Below are 15,878 nucleotides of genomic sequence, written 5' to 3'. Positions count from 1 at the left end.
CCTCACCCCTCCCCCTCCCCTCACCCCTCCCCTCCCCTCTCCCTCCCCACCCCCTCCCACCTCTCTCTCGCCCTCCCACACCCCTCTCTGCCTCCTCCCCACCTCCTCTTCCCTTTCACTCACCCCCTCCCCACACCTCTCCCTCTTCCCCCCTCCTCTCCCCCTCCACCTCTCCTCCCCCCCTCCTCACCTCTCACTCCCTTGCCTCTCTCCTCCTCCCTCCTCACCTCTCACTCGCCCCTCCTCACCTCTCCTCCCGCCCTCCTCACCTCTCCTCCCACCCCCCCACCTCTCCTCCACCTCCCTCTCCCTCCCCTCCCACCTCCTCCTCCTCCCACCTCTCACTCGCCCTCCCACCTCTCCTCCTTCCCTCCTCACCTCTCACTCCCCCTCCCACCTCCCCTCTCACTCGCCCTCCCACACCTCTCCTGCCCTCCCACCTCTCCCCTCACCCCTCCTCACCTCTCACTCGCCCTCCACACCTCTCCTCCTCCCCTCCCCTCTCTCGCCCTTCCTCACTCTGCTCTCCCACCTCTCCCTCTCCCTCCCCCTCTCCTCCTCCTCCACACCTCTCGCCCCTCCACCTCTCACTCCTCCTCCCTCTCACCCTCCTCTCTCTCGCCCCTCCACCTCTCCTCACTCCTCCCACCTCTCCCCTCCCATCCTCCTCCACACCTCTCCTCGCCCCTCCTCACCTCTCCTCACCCCTCCACCTCCTCGCCCCTCCTCCCCTCTCCTCTCCCTCCCCTCCCTCTCCTCACTCCTCCACACCTCTCTCTCTGCCCCTCACACCTCTCCTCCCCCCTCCCCCTCACTCACCTCTTCCTCACTTTTCCTCACTAGTTCCTCATGGTAGAGACACATTTAGGTCAGTTACATGAGAGATTGTGTGGTTGAGGGATATCGAGCAGTGAGTGGTGAAATAACCATATTATTAAACAACATCTTCCTGGAAGAGGGTCATGTGTTTCAACCTGAGTTTTTAAACTAAATGGTCCTGAGGAGACACCGCAGTGATACTTAACGGGGTGGTGTGGCGGTAAATATAAATTCAATGAAACTAATTTATAATATTGGAATTGGTTAATTTTAAATTACTCTGATACTGCGGTGTCCTCAGGACTCATTTAGTTTAAAACTCAGGTTGACACCATGACCTTCTTGGGGAACTAATTGTATGGGCATGATAGGATGAGCTGAGCAGTGGTTGGGCTCAGTGGTTGAGCAGGCGAGAAGGTGGTTGAGCGAGAAGTGGTTGACGAGAGAGTGGGTTGAGCGGAAGAGTGGTTCAACGAGAGTGGTTCAGTGAGCAGTGGTTGGTAACGAGAGTGGTTAGGAGAAGGTGGTTTCGGCGGAAGAGTGGTTCAGCGAGCGAGTGGTTGAGCGAGCAAGTGGTTGAGCGAGAAAGATTGGTTGAGCGAGCGAGAGAGAGTGGTTGACCGGAAGAGTGGTTTCAGCGGTGGTTCAGCAGCGGCAAGTGGTTGACGAGATTGGTTGAGCGAGCGAGAAGTGGTTGAGCGAGAGTGGTTGAGCGAGCAGGCGAGCGAGCGAGCGGGCAGGCAGGCAGAGAGAGAGAGAGAGACCAGTTCACCATATCCAGTGAGGGGGGATTGGAAGGGATTGTGATTCATCAGCTTGACCTCATTATCTCAAGTGTGTCTTGTAAGATCACTCTAGAAATACCCTTATATGTCGAGGCCCTTATGGGGTTATGATCTCACCTTTAAGTCCAGGATCACGTAAGGTTATCTAAGATCACACATCAGCTTAAACATCACACAAGTTTATCTATGATCGCAACTGTTACTGAAAGCACACCCTGAAACCCTAAGATCACTCCTGAAACCCCAAGATCACATTGTTGCTTTGAGATCCCGAGATCACGTGTTGCCCCGAGATCGCACGTGCTGCCCCGAGATCACACCTGTTTGCCCCGAGATCACACGTGTTGCCCCGAGATCACGCCTGTTTGCCCAAGGACATGACTAAAGCCCAAGTTTGTGAGCCAGGCGTTGTGTGTAGAACAGATCACTCTAGTTAGGCGTAATGTGTAGAGCTAAGATCACTCTAGTTAGGCGTAGTGTGTAGATCTAAGATCACCCTAGTTAGGCGTAGTGTGTGAAGCTAAGATCACTAGTTGGGCGTAGTGTGTAGAGCTAAGATCACTAGTTAGGCGTAATGTGTGGGGCTAAGATCACTCTAGTTAGACGTAGTGTGTAGAGCTAAGATCACTAGTTGGGCGTAGTGTGTGAAGCTAAATCACTCTAGTTAGGTGTAGTGCAGGGTTCCCTCACAGAGGGGTTCACCCTCAGGTTTTTCCAGGGGGAAACTGACTAATATGGAAAAAAAAAAAGGATTTTCAGTATTATATGCATATTATTTGGAATGCACTTTTAGGGGAGACAATCTTGGAAAGGAGAATGACATTCTGACATATGGTAAAAGGGGTGCATGGGGCAAACAAGGTTGAGAACCACTGATTGTGTAGTGTGTAGAGCTAAGATCACTAGTTAGGCGTGTGTGAGAGCTAAGATCACTCTAGTTAGGCGTAGTGTGTAGAGCTAAGATCACTCTAGTTGACACGTGGTGTGTGAGCTAAGATCACTCTAGTTAGGCGTAGTGTGTGAGAGCTAAGATCACTAGTTAGGCGTGGTGTGAGCTAAGATCACTCTAGTTGGGCGTAGTGTGTGAGGCTAAGATCACTAGTTAGGCGTAGTGTGTAGACTAAATCACTAGTTAGGCGTGTGTGTTCAGAATCACTCTAGTTAGGCGTAGTGTGTAGGCAAGATCACTCGTGATTAGGCGTAGTGTGGCAAACTGAATCACTCAGTTAGGCGTAGTGTGTTGAGCTAAGATCACTAGTTAGGCGTAGTGTGTAGAGCTAAGATCACTCGAGTAAGCTGTAGTGTGGAGCCAAGATCACTCGAGTAAACTGTACTGTGGAACTAAGATCACTCGAGTACGCTGTAGTGTGGAGCTAAGATCACTCGAGTAAGCTGTAGTGTGGGGTCAAGATCACTCGAGTAAGCTGTGGTGTGGAGCTAAGATCCCTCAGTAAGCTGGTGTGGAGCCAAGATCACTCGGAGTAAGCTGTAGTGTGGAGCCAAGATCACTCGAGTAAGCTGTAGTGGGGCGCTAAGATCACTCGAGTAAGCTGTAGTGTGGAGCTTAGATCTCCTCGAGTAAGCTGTAGTGTGGGGCCAAGATCACTCGAGTAAGCTGTAGTGTTAGCTAAGATCACTCGAGTAGCTGTGAGTGTGGACTTAGATCACTCGAGTAGCTGTGGTGTGGGGCCAAGATCACTCAGAGTAAGCTGTAGTGTGGAGCTAAGATCACTCAGGCTGCTGTGCTGGCATGAGCTAAGATCACTCGAGTAAGCTGTAGTGTGGGGCCAAGATCACTCAGGTAGCTGTAGTATGGAGCTAAGATCACTCGAGTAAGCGCAGTGTGGGGCCAAGATCACTCAAGCTGTAGTGTGGGGCCAAGATCACTCAAGCTGTACTGTGGGGCCAAGATACTGGAGACAGAGTCAAGCGGTGGTGCGTAGTAGAGAGGAAGAGACTACTTGACCTACTAGAAGCCATAAAAAGAGATAGGCGTGTTGAGAGGTCAATAAATATGGGAAGGGGAAGAGAGACAGGAGGAGGAGGCGAGAGACTGGAGGAGGCGAGGCTGGAGGCAGGAGGGAGGAGGAGGCGAGACGGGAGGAGGAGGAGGCGAGACGGGAGGAGGAGGAGGCGAGACAGGAGGAGGAGGCGAGACGGGGAGGAGGAGGAGGCGAGACAGGAGGCGAGAGACTGGAGGAGAAGGCGTGAGACAGGAGGAGGAAGAGGAGGCGAGAGAAAGAGGGTTGGACGAGAATGAAGAGGAGGAGGAGGAGGTGGCGGCGAGACAGAGGGAGAGAGGAGAAAGAAGAAAAGAGAGATGAGGTGGAAGATGTGTCAGGAGAGTCAATAAATATGGGAAGAGAGATGGAGAAGGAGGAGTGGTAGGGTGAATAGGAGGCATAAGTAATCCTGGGAATTAAAAAAAAAATAAATGTGAAAGTCCTTTTGGAAATGACTGATTAATGTGAGGGAGTGAAAGGATTACGGATATTTTTCATTCTAGTACAAGTAAAGAACCTTGATCCAACTATACAGTATACGGTAAAGGTTGTATGATAACTGTCACCACCTGAGATTAACTGTAACTTACTTCCATGTTTTTAGTGTTACTTTTCTCTCCGTAGTTTCGTTTTCACATCTTGAGTTACGAAATCTTATCAGTCTACGATCATTTGAGAGAATCTGTCATTATGTAACAGCCTATGTGAACCGGTCAAGATACGTTCTCACATCACTTGTCACTGATCACCCTATGAGAACCTCTGAGAATCCACGTCTTTCAGTCAGATTATCTCACAATCGAGCACCTGGGCCGTTGCTATTGGCTACGCTGGGGCGGTTAATCCTGACGTTTACATCTTCTCCCGCTGCTATTGGCTACCGGAGCCTCGTATTATGGGTGTTCTATTGGCTACTGGTGCCTCGTATTATGGGTGTTCTATTGGCTACTGGAAACAGGGTAGCTTGGTCGAGCCTTTGCAAAGAGTGTCCGGTTACGTGGGATGTTTTCGCTTCCTGGGTCATATTATTGAAAGGTATAAGCGGGGGAGTCGAGAGGTGAAGGAGGAAGTGGGCGTGTGTATGAAAAGGTGAGGCAATGATCCCACTTCACCTAATCTAACCAAACTTAGCTTGATGTAACCTTACTTAACCTTAACAAATCTGACTTAGGGTAACTTGACCTGACCTGACCTAACGTAACCTAACCTAACTTAACCTTGACATAACCTCACCTAATCTGACTTAGGGTAACTTGACTTAACCTAACCTCACCTTACCTAACTTAACTAGACCTAACCTCACGTAACCTAATCTGACTTAAAGTAACTTGACCTAACCTTAACCTGACCTAACTTGACTTTAACATCTCCTAACCTAACTTACTCTAATTTGACCCAATATAACCAATCTTGACCCAACATGAGCTAGCTTGACCCAACTTAACACATAACTTGTCCCAACCTGACCTATAGTGACCCGGCCTAACCTAATTTGACCTAGCCAAACCAAACTAACCTATCCCAATCTCGCCAAGACCTAGATTATAGTTTAAAAATTCCTCGGGTTTGGTTTAAGATCAGGTACAACCAATCCCAAAAAGTATCGAGACTCCAAACGTCCGAAAGATTATGAAACATGGGACGAAGACCAACCCAACCGGTACATGAAAGCGTCTAGGGTTATCGTTCGTTTTTCATTCCATCGGATCCTGGGGTCTCCATACATTTTGGTATTGGTTGTATGGCAGCTAGTTTGGCGAGGTTACTGGGTCTTTAAGCGGAGAAGCTAAATGGAGGTAATGAATGGGGATGGGAAGGGGGCGGGGGTGAGAGTGGTTGTGTGTTTGTAATCTGCATATCAACACAATCAATTCATTTTACACAACAGGTGAATAATTCTAAAATAAATAATAATACTTAAATCATCATAGTATCCAATTTACCTCTGTTTTTGCTATATAATAAATCATACAATGCCAACACCAGTATATTTTCACTATACACCATACAGAACATCAGGTATAGCCAAGCTGATATATAGCGCTACACTTGTAAGGCTCTCCACAAAAACTCAATTTACAGGTGAACATGAAGCTATTGTGTTATTATTGTCTGTGTATCCGAATTAATATATATATATATATATATATATATATATATATATATATATATATATATATATATATATATATATATATATATATATATATATATATATATATATATATATATATATATATATATTTTTTTTTTTTTTTTTTTTTTTCCATGTAAATCACAATGAAAACGTGGATAAGATAAATCTGACTAGTCACGTCACCCCCCTCTTAAGCTCCTCTACGTGTGTTGGGTGTGGGATTAGTGAATGACATCATTAATAATAATAATAATAATAATTAACGGTTTATTGAAAGAGCTTGGCAGCCAGAAGGCTGAAAATATACAGTTACATATTTGGGGAATGGGTTACGAATTACAAATAATATACAAGTAACATAAGTGACACAAATAAGACATATAATAACTAGATGGGGAAAAGCTCAAACTACAGTTCATTTCAACATAGTGACAGTGTAAGGAGCAGTGTTTACTGGGAGTGAATACACTGATTTATTACAAGTTATTGATAATCTTTACAATGGTTGGGACTGGGCTGTTCTTATAGCGATCAGTTCGTGCACGTATGGGCTGGATGCGGTTGTGGTGTCGAACAGCAATTCTCGGACAAGGGATCTCAGGTGGTAGTAGGAGCCGGTGTCGGGGATGGTGTAGAAGCTTCTTACCAAATTTGCAGATGAGGTCGTGGTGATGGTCAGTGAGAGTCGAAAGGGTCAGTGTGTTGAGCGCTTCTTGATATGTGGAGTAGGAAGGGGAGAGAATAATCTTGCATGCCCTCTTTTGCACTTTTTCTAGGTGTTTACGTTGTGTGGCATTTAGGGAGGAAGACCAGGTGGGGGAGGCATAGGTGAGCTTGGGAAGTATGAATGTTGTGTAAACACTGAGGAGCTCGTGTGCAGGAACTCCGAGGGACTTGAGTCGGCGGAGGAGGTGGAGACGGAAACTGGAGGATTTGACAACTTCACTGACGTGTGGTTTCCAATTTAGTTTGTTGTCTATGGTGACGCTGAGGAGCTTCGTGGAATCTACAACCTGGAGTGTGTTCGGACCTAGAGTAATGGAAGGAGGTGGGACAATGTCGGAGGAGAGGTTGATGTGCATAACCATGGTCTTGGTATGGTTGATGGTGACATATTGTTGGTGGCCCAGTTTTGGAGACTGTTCAATAAATCCTGAAGGGCGGTATAGTTGGGAGCAGAATTGTTGACGCTGATCCCAATGGTGGAGTCGTCGACATATTTCCAGCGAGCAGGGGTTTCTCTTAGGGCATCATTGATGAGCATAAGGAAGCAGAGTGGTCCCATCTTGGTGCCTTGGGGGACGCCACAGGTGAGTGACTGAAAGGTGGAGACAGCCCTCGGAACGTACACGGCGTCGGTCACTGAGGAAGTCTGTAAGCCATGGTATAAGACTTCTCCGAAGCCCGAGGTCAATAGCTTTGTTGATGATTATATTGTGGTCGACTAGGTCGAACGCTTTAGTGAAATCAATGAAGGCGACAGCTACAGACGTTTTTCGTTTCTCGAGATGGCGGTATATGTAATCGAGAAAGCTGACAAGACAGTGAGTGGTGGAGGAAGTTTTCATGTTGCCAAATTGCTGAGGGTCTACGACTCCTGCAATATCTGCATTATGACCTGACCTCATGTTTTTAAGGTCACCCTGTATATTTAAGCCTATCTCTGTCCATGTAATCCAGTTGCCTCTGAAGATGTCTTGAATAAAGACGAAAGCTAAGGTACTCCGTTGTTTCCATTTTCCCGTGTGATTTTATCAAGATATATATATATATATATATATATATATATATATATATATATATATATATATATATATATATATATATATATATATATATATATATATATATATATATATATATATATATGTAATTTTTTTTTTTGTAAAAATTTGGTAAGTGTTAGCGTTTAGCTGCTTTACGAGTTTTTATTGTTATTTAATCATCACTTTATTGCCTTTTGTGAACATTTAGTATACTAATGTTGTAAGGAACATGTAGTACTAGTGTTATAATCAAACCTTCACTGCTGATGACAAGTCTTGCCTAAAAATATAAGGTATTTTCACCCTTAGTTGTGTTTGTCACGCACTATGCAGGCCCTCATGCGTGTGTGTATACAACGTTTTGCTTGTTTGTATTTTCTGCCCTCAGGAATATGTGCATGTCCCTCTGTCTGTCTGTGTGATGGGGTTAAGAGTGGACATCGTTTTGGCAAGTGGCTGTAACATATAACAGACCTCCTACGCAGTGCACCTTAGCTGTTGAGTCGCTGTAGTAATACATTGTAAAAGTCGGCAAATGTCCACATAAGAAAATAAGGAGTCTGCAATAGGCCGGTTGGCCTGTGCATGGCAGCTCCTGTCGAGAGTTACTACCACTCTATCATCCATGAATCTATCTAGCCTCCTTTTGAAACTTTCCTGAGTTCCCGCACTTACTACAAAGTTGCTAACCTTGTTCCACTCGTCCGCCACCCTATTTGTGAACCAGTTTCTTCCTATCTCCCTCCTAAACCTAAACTTATCCAACTTGAATCCGTTGCTCCGAATCCTATCCTGCTCGGATATTATAAGAACTTTATCTATATCCCCTTTATTGATTCCTTTCACCCACTTAAATACTTCTATCATATCTCCCCGCACTCTTCGTCTTTCTAGGGAATGCAAGTTAAGTTTCTTTAACCTATCCTGATATGGAAGGTTTCTAAGTCCCGGAATCATTTTTGTCACTCTTCGCTGCACCGACTCTAGTGAATTTATATCCATTCTATAATAGGGGCACCAGAACTGAACCGCATAATCGAGGTGCGGCCTGACAAGCGCAAGATATAGTTGCAATAAGACCTCTGCACTCTTGTTACTTACACTTCTAGATATAAAACCAATACTCTGTTTGCCTTATTTCGAACATTAACGCACTGTTTTCTAGGCCGTAGGTCCGGCTTACAAGTACCCCTAGGTCTCTTTCACAAGTCGACTTCTCTAGGTTGATGTTGTTAAGGCTGTATACATTATAAGTATTTGTTCTTCCAATATTAAGTACGCTGCACTTGCTGGTGTTGAATTTCATTTGCCATTTTTCAGACCACCCCTGCAGTTTATTTAGATCCTCCTGTAATGCATTTGCATCCTGCCCTGAATTAATTTGCCGCCCTATTTTGGTGTCATCCGCAAACTTGCTTATGTCACTGCTGATCCCAGTATCTAAATCGTTTATGTATATTATGAACAAGAGTGGGCCTAGTACTGACCCCTGGGGAACCCCACTGGTTACACGGCCCCAGTCAGATTTAACACCATATACGCTGACCCTCTGCGTTCTATCGGTGAGCCATGATTTTATCCAATTTAAAACTTTCCCCTCGATACCATGAGCCTTAATTTTTCTCAGAAGCCTCTGATGCGGTACTCTGTCAAATGCTTTGTTAAAGTCTAAGTAAATAACATCGTAATTTTCGTCATTATCTACTACCTCGAAGACTTTCCTAAAAAACGTTAGCAGATTTGTTAGACAAGATTTTCCCTTTGTAAACCCATGTTGAGAGTCGTAGATTAATTTGCTTTTCTCTAGATGCGATCGGATGCTATCTGCTATAATTGATTCAAGAAATTTCCCCACTACTGACGTCAAACTGATCGGCCGGTAATTTGACGCTGATGCTCTGTCTCCCTTTTTGAAAATGGGTACTACATTTGCCTGTTTCCACAACTCTGGCACAACTCCAGTGTCTAATGATTTTGTAAATAAGTTTACGAGGGGTCCGCTAATCTGTTCCCTACACTCTTTTAAGATTCGAGGGAAAATTTCATCCGGCCCTGGGGATTTTGTATTCTTTAGTTTATTTATCTTCTTAAGAACATCCTCTTTTCTGATAGTGATATTCTTTAATTTCTCTTCTTCCTTTCCCTTAAATGTCAGTTCCACCTCCGGAATTTCATCGCAAATTTCTTCTGTGAAAACTGATAAGAAGTAGCTGTTCAATGCTTTGCTTATTTCTTCACTGCCATTTATCAATTCTCCCCTCCCTGACTTTAAGGCCCAACTTTGTCCTTGACCTTTGGCCTATATACCTGGAAAAATCCCTTGGGATTCGCCTTGGATTCTCTTGCTATTTTGATTTCATAGTCTCTCTTTGCTTTCCTTACATTTTTCTTAACATTCCTAGATAGTTCATTATACCTGTTTCTGAGCTGCTCCTCCCCTCCCTTTACAAATGAAAACCTAGCATAGTTTCCAGAAGTTCATAAGGTATATAACGACAGTATAGAAAATATGTTGATGAATATCAATATTACTAGTAACGATGTACTTAAAGAAATTAACAAACTGAAGCCTCATAAATCGCCTGGTCCAGACGAGGTATATGCTAGAATATTAAAAGTGTAGAGATGAGTTGAGTAATCCTTTAGCAGTTTAATTTAATAAGTCATTAGAATCGGGCCCAGTGCCAGAAGCTTGGAAACTTGCAAATGTAGTTCCGATTTTCAAAAAAGGTGATAAATCAATTGCATCAAATTACCGTCCCATCAGTCTCACGTCAATCATAGGCAAGTTGCTAGAGTCAATTATTACTACGAAAATCAGAAGCCACCTTGAAACATTCAACTTAATTCATTCTTCTCAGCACGGGTTCACCCAGGGACGTTCTTGTCTCACAAATTTGCTTAGCTTTATCTCAGAAGTATATGAAGCGGTAGATAATAAGTCATATGATATAATTTATTTAGATTTCAGTAAAGCATTCGATAGAGTCCCTCATGAGAGATTGATAAGGAAGGTAGAAGCACATGGAATAGGTGGATCATTATTAAAATGGATTAGGTCATGGTTAACTGGTAGGAAACAAAGAGTCAGCATAAATGGATTTAAGTCAGACTGGGGTGCGGTCAAAAGCGGAGTTCCCCAGGGATCTGTATTAGGCCCTCTGCTGTTTGTTATATTCATTAATGATCTTGATTTAGGTATAACTAGTAGGATTAGTAAATTTGCAGATGATACCAAAATGGGGAGAGTGATAAATTCAGACAGTGACTTTGAACACCTTCAAAGAGATCTAGATACCTTACATGAGTGGTCAGTAGACTGGCAAATGAATTTTAATACTGATAAATGCAAGGTACTACAGATAGGGAAGACGAATACAAACGTTAAGTATAAACTAGGTAACACGGAAATAGAAAACTCAGATTGTGAAAAAGATCTAGGTGTATTTGTTAGCAACGACTTGAAACCTAGAAAACAATGTATTAGCATTCGCAACAAGGCAAACAGGATTCTTGGGTTCATATCTAGGAGTGTGAGTAACAGAACTGCTGACGTTATCTTGAAACTTTACCTAGCATTAGTGAGGCCACACATGGATTATGCGGTTCAATTCTGGTGTCCTTATTATAGAATGGACATAGATTCTTTGGAGAGAGTACAAAGAAGAATGACAAAAATGATCCATAATATTAGAAACCTTCCATATGAAGAAAGACTGAAAAGCTTAGGCTTGCATTCATTAGAGAGGCGTAGAGTTAGGGGAGATATGATAGAGGTGTTCAAGTGGGTAAGTGGGATTAACAAGGGTAAAATGGAAGATTTTCTGAAGCTCAGTAATAACGAAATAACTAGAACAAATGGCTTTAAATTAAATAAATTCCGATTCAGAAAGGATATAGGCAAGCACTGGTTTGGTAATAGAGTTGTGGATATGTGGAATAGGCTACCGAGTGCTATAGTAGGATCGGGGACGCTAGGGAGCTTCAAGACGAAGTTGGATAGGCACATGGAAGTGCTGGGATGGGTGTGAAAGGGATCTGCCCTGTATGGGCCAGTCGGCCTCCTGCAGTATCCCACTTTCTTATGTTCTTATGTTATGTTCTTTAATTTCTTATATATTCTTTTCTTTATTCCTATGTCATGTTTAAGTTTTCTGGTCATCCACCTTGGCTCATTCTTATTTGACCTAATTTTTCTGAATGGTATATTTTGTTCTTGTGCTTTATGTAGTATACTAGTGAATATATTATAGTCATGATCAATTGTTGTGTCATCTATGGCCTCACCTCTTCCTACTGGGAACTGACGTGACTGTTCCCAGGTGACCTCACCTAGGTACCTTCTTAACCCCTGATAATCCGCCAACCGAAAGTTTGGGACTCTGACCATATTGTCATTGTTTTTCGTTTCCCAATTTCGGGTGAACCTGATTTCTCTGTGATCACTGTTACCTAGTTCTTCCCCTACTGTGATATCTCTGATAATATTTTCTTTATTTGTTAATACTAGGTCTAATATATTGTCACCTCTAGTAGGTTCTGTAATTAGTTGTTTCAAAAAATTGTCCTGTACTGTGTCTAGGAAGTCTTCAGATTCATAGTCGCCTACAATGTTGTCCCAGTCAATATTTCTGAAGTTGAAATCCCCCATAATGCATAGGTTGTTATATTTTGCTGCCCTACTCATTTCCTGCCATATGGGCTGAGCTGCTTCTTTGCCAAGACTTGGGGGGCCTGTAAATCACTCCCATAATTATATCTTTGCATATCTTTGTATAATGTATAGTTGTGTGGATGTATATATGTAACTATTTGCTCTCAGAATTCGAATGGGATTGATTAAGAGAGAAGATAGTGTTGAAGATGAAATAATTTATATTCCTTATACCTGGCCTTAATATAAAGGGTGCACTGTTGAGACCGACTGTTGATAACATCGAGACCACTATTTTTAGGACAGCTGAGATGGATCACCTGAAGATTAGACACCCCATCTTATTTCACCAGAGTATTAACCACCTTTAACTCTAACCTGACCTGATTTGACCTAATGTTAATAAGCTGGAGGTGTAAAATTTTCAGGTGCTCCACAGAGATTAAGAATACCTTACGTACAGGTGTAAGGCTGTGTGCGTCTCCAACATTACAGTATAATGCGTCGGTAAAGCGTCAAGAATTCACGGTGTCCCATTCCGAGTTGGCGAGTTAACCCTGGATTGGAGTTATTGGGACGGGCGGCGTTGTATTCCACTCTCATATAATGGAGCCGAGTCATCAGTGGTGCTTACCGACTAGCCAAGACCGCTTATTATAGCGATGGTCGAGTTACTGTTGATATTATTACTGCACAGAGGGAGGGATACTTGGTGTGGAGGCGGCTAGGAAATAGTTATATTAATCTACACCAGGAAGATACCGGAAAACCAGCTTTTTAAAGTGAGACATTGTATGACGATCATCCAGCTATGATACAATGATATAAATTATTAGGAATGTGGTAACCTTCATTGGTGAGTTTTGACCGGCAGAGTCGTTCACAGATGTTGCACATGTGGAGGGCTACATCTAGTGCGGGTGGAGCGGCGGCAGCGTCTTTCAGGCGTTGGCGCTTGTCTGCCTCGGTTTGCAGTCGGGCTAACTCGAAAATATTGACACCTCGTGTGGTGCTCCTCCAAGCGTTGCGGTGTGGAGTGATCATCTCCCAGGTGAGGGGGTCGATTTGGCACTTTTTCAGTTGCCCGCCAGCGTTACGTTTACTATTCGTTAGGTGACTGTAAAATAGTTGCTTTGGCAGTCTACTTTCGTCCATGCGGGAAACATGGCCATAGGCTAGTCCAGCGTAGTTGTTCATGGATAATGGTACACACATACCCACATTCAAACCTACCGACCTATGTACACACACATACACACCCCCTCACACACACATACACCTCCCCACACACACACACCCCCCACACACACCCCCCCCACACACACACACCCCCCCACACACACACACCCCCACACACACACACCCCCACACACACACCCCCACACACACACACCCCCCCACACACACACACCCCCCACACACACACACACCCCCACACACACACACACCCCACACACACACACACACACACCCCACACACCCCACACACACACCCCACACACACACACCCCACACACACCCCACACACACACCCCACACACACACAACACCCCACACACACACACCCACACACACACACACCCCACACACACCCCACACACACCCCCACACACCCACACACACACCCATACCCCCCACACACACCCCCATACCCCCACACACCCCATACCCCACACAACCCCACACACACACACACCCCCACGCACACACCCCCACACACACACCCCCCCACACACACCACACACACCCCACACACACACACACCCCCCACACACACACCCTCACACACACACACACACCCCACACCCCCACACACACACCCCCCCACACACACCCCCATACCCCCATCACACAACCCCATACCCCCACACACAATTCCCCATACCCCCACACACCCTGCCAATTTAACCTTACAGGTGTTGGGGCAGGTAAGGAGAGAAAGGGAAAGATGATTGACATAATTATGCTGAATTTACTGTGTGTGTGTGTGTGTGTGTTATTGAATGTGAATGCATTTGCTTACAAGAGAGACGAAAGTGTGTGGAGAGGGATAATTAGAATTGCGTGCATGTGGAGGGGGGGCGGGGGGGGGGATCACTTTTAATGATGTAATATTATGAACCTTACCTGTAGTCCAAGTAATCCAGAACTTCTGCCACCGTGTTGCCATCGCCTTGCCGACTGTCTGTCATCGCCTTGCTGCTGTCTGCCATCGCCTTGCCGACTGTCTGCCATCGCCTTGCCGACTGTCTGCCATCGCCTTGCTGCTGTCTGTCATCGCCTTGCCGCTGTCTGCCGAGGGGCTATATTTACTTGAGCGACCGTCAACTACCTGGGGGAAGACCCACTTGAAGAAAAATTACTGCCATTCACCAGTCTCAATGTGTCTCGTTATGGGTATTGGTGATGCTGCGGCCACTACCTGCCTGCCTGCCTGCTGCGGCCACTACCTGCCTGCTGTCGCCACTACCTGACTGCTGCCACTACCTGCCTGCCTGTCACTTCCTGTTCTGTCTACTATCCACCTGCCTTCTATTAGCTACCACACCTACTGTTTCCCTGTTTGCCCATCACTACCCCCGCCTTCCATTTACCAACCCCCGCCTGCCACTCTTACCAACCCCGCCTGCCACTTCCTACCAACCCCCCGCCTACCTGTCACTTGGCACTGAACCCCTGCCTGCCTGCCACTTACTCAACCCCCGCCTGCCTGCCACCTCCCAACCCCTGCCTGCCTGCCACACTTCCCAACCCCAGCCTGCCCAAGCCACTTCCCCAACCCGCCTGCCTGCTCCTTCCCAACCCCAGCCTGCCTGCCACTTCCCAACCCCGCCTGCCTCCCACTTCCCACTCCCACCTGCCTCCCACTTCCTGAACCCCTGCCTGCCTGCCACTTCCCAACCCACGCCAGCCTGGGCTACTCTAACCCTGCCTGCCTCCCACCTCCCAACCCCCCTGCCTCCTGTCACTTCCTAACCCCCTGCCAGCCTGCTACTCCCAACCCCCTGCCTGCCTCCTCTTCCCAACCCCTGCCTGCTTCCCCCCTCTTCTCTCCAACCCCTGCCTGCTTCCCCCTCTTCCCAACCCCTGCCTGCTTCCTCTTCCCAACCCTAGCCAGCCTGCCACTTCCCAACCCCTGCCTGCCTCCCACTTCCCATCCCCTTCTGCCTGTCTGCCACTCTCCCTACCTCTTGCCCCTGCCTGCCACTCCTCCCAACCCCGCCTGCTTTTCCCTCTTCCCAACCCAGCCTGCCACTTCCCCAACCCAGCCTGCCTGCCTCTCTCCCAACCCCCAGCCTGCCTGCCACTTCCCAACCCTGCCTGCCTCCCACTTCCCATCCCCACCTGCCTCCCACTTCCCAACCCCCGCCTGCCTGCCACTTCCCAACCCCTGCCTGCCTCCCACTTCCCATCCCCCGCCTGCCTACCACTTCCCAACCGCCGCCTTGTATAAATATTTTGCCATCATAAAATGCTTTCTCCGTACAAAACGTGTTTATTTTTCTCCAATAAAAATTAAATACTGTAGTTTTATTTACACTATCAAATAATGTTATATATTAATATTTATTTATAAGGAATGTTATTGTAGGAGTGTAAAATATTCCATGCAGGTTTGTCATCATTGTATCTTAAGTTACAGAATATAACCAAGAAACGTTCTATATTTGTGAGTAATACCACACACGTGAATATGGAATTTTGTGCGTATGT

Source organism: Homarus americanus, unplaced genomic scaffold (genome assembly GCF_018991925.1).
Source record: "Homarus americanus isolate GMGI-L3 unplaced genomic scaffold, GMGI_Hamer_2.0 scaffold50924, whole genome shotgun sequence".
NCBI lineage: Eukaryota > Metazoa > Arthropoda > Malacostraca > Decapoda > Nephropidae > Homarus > Homarus americanus.
The sequence above is the reverse complement of the archived record's forward strand: the minus strand, read 5'-3'. Positions refer to the sequence as shown.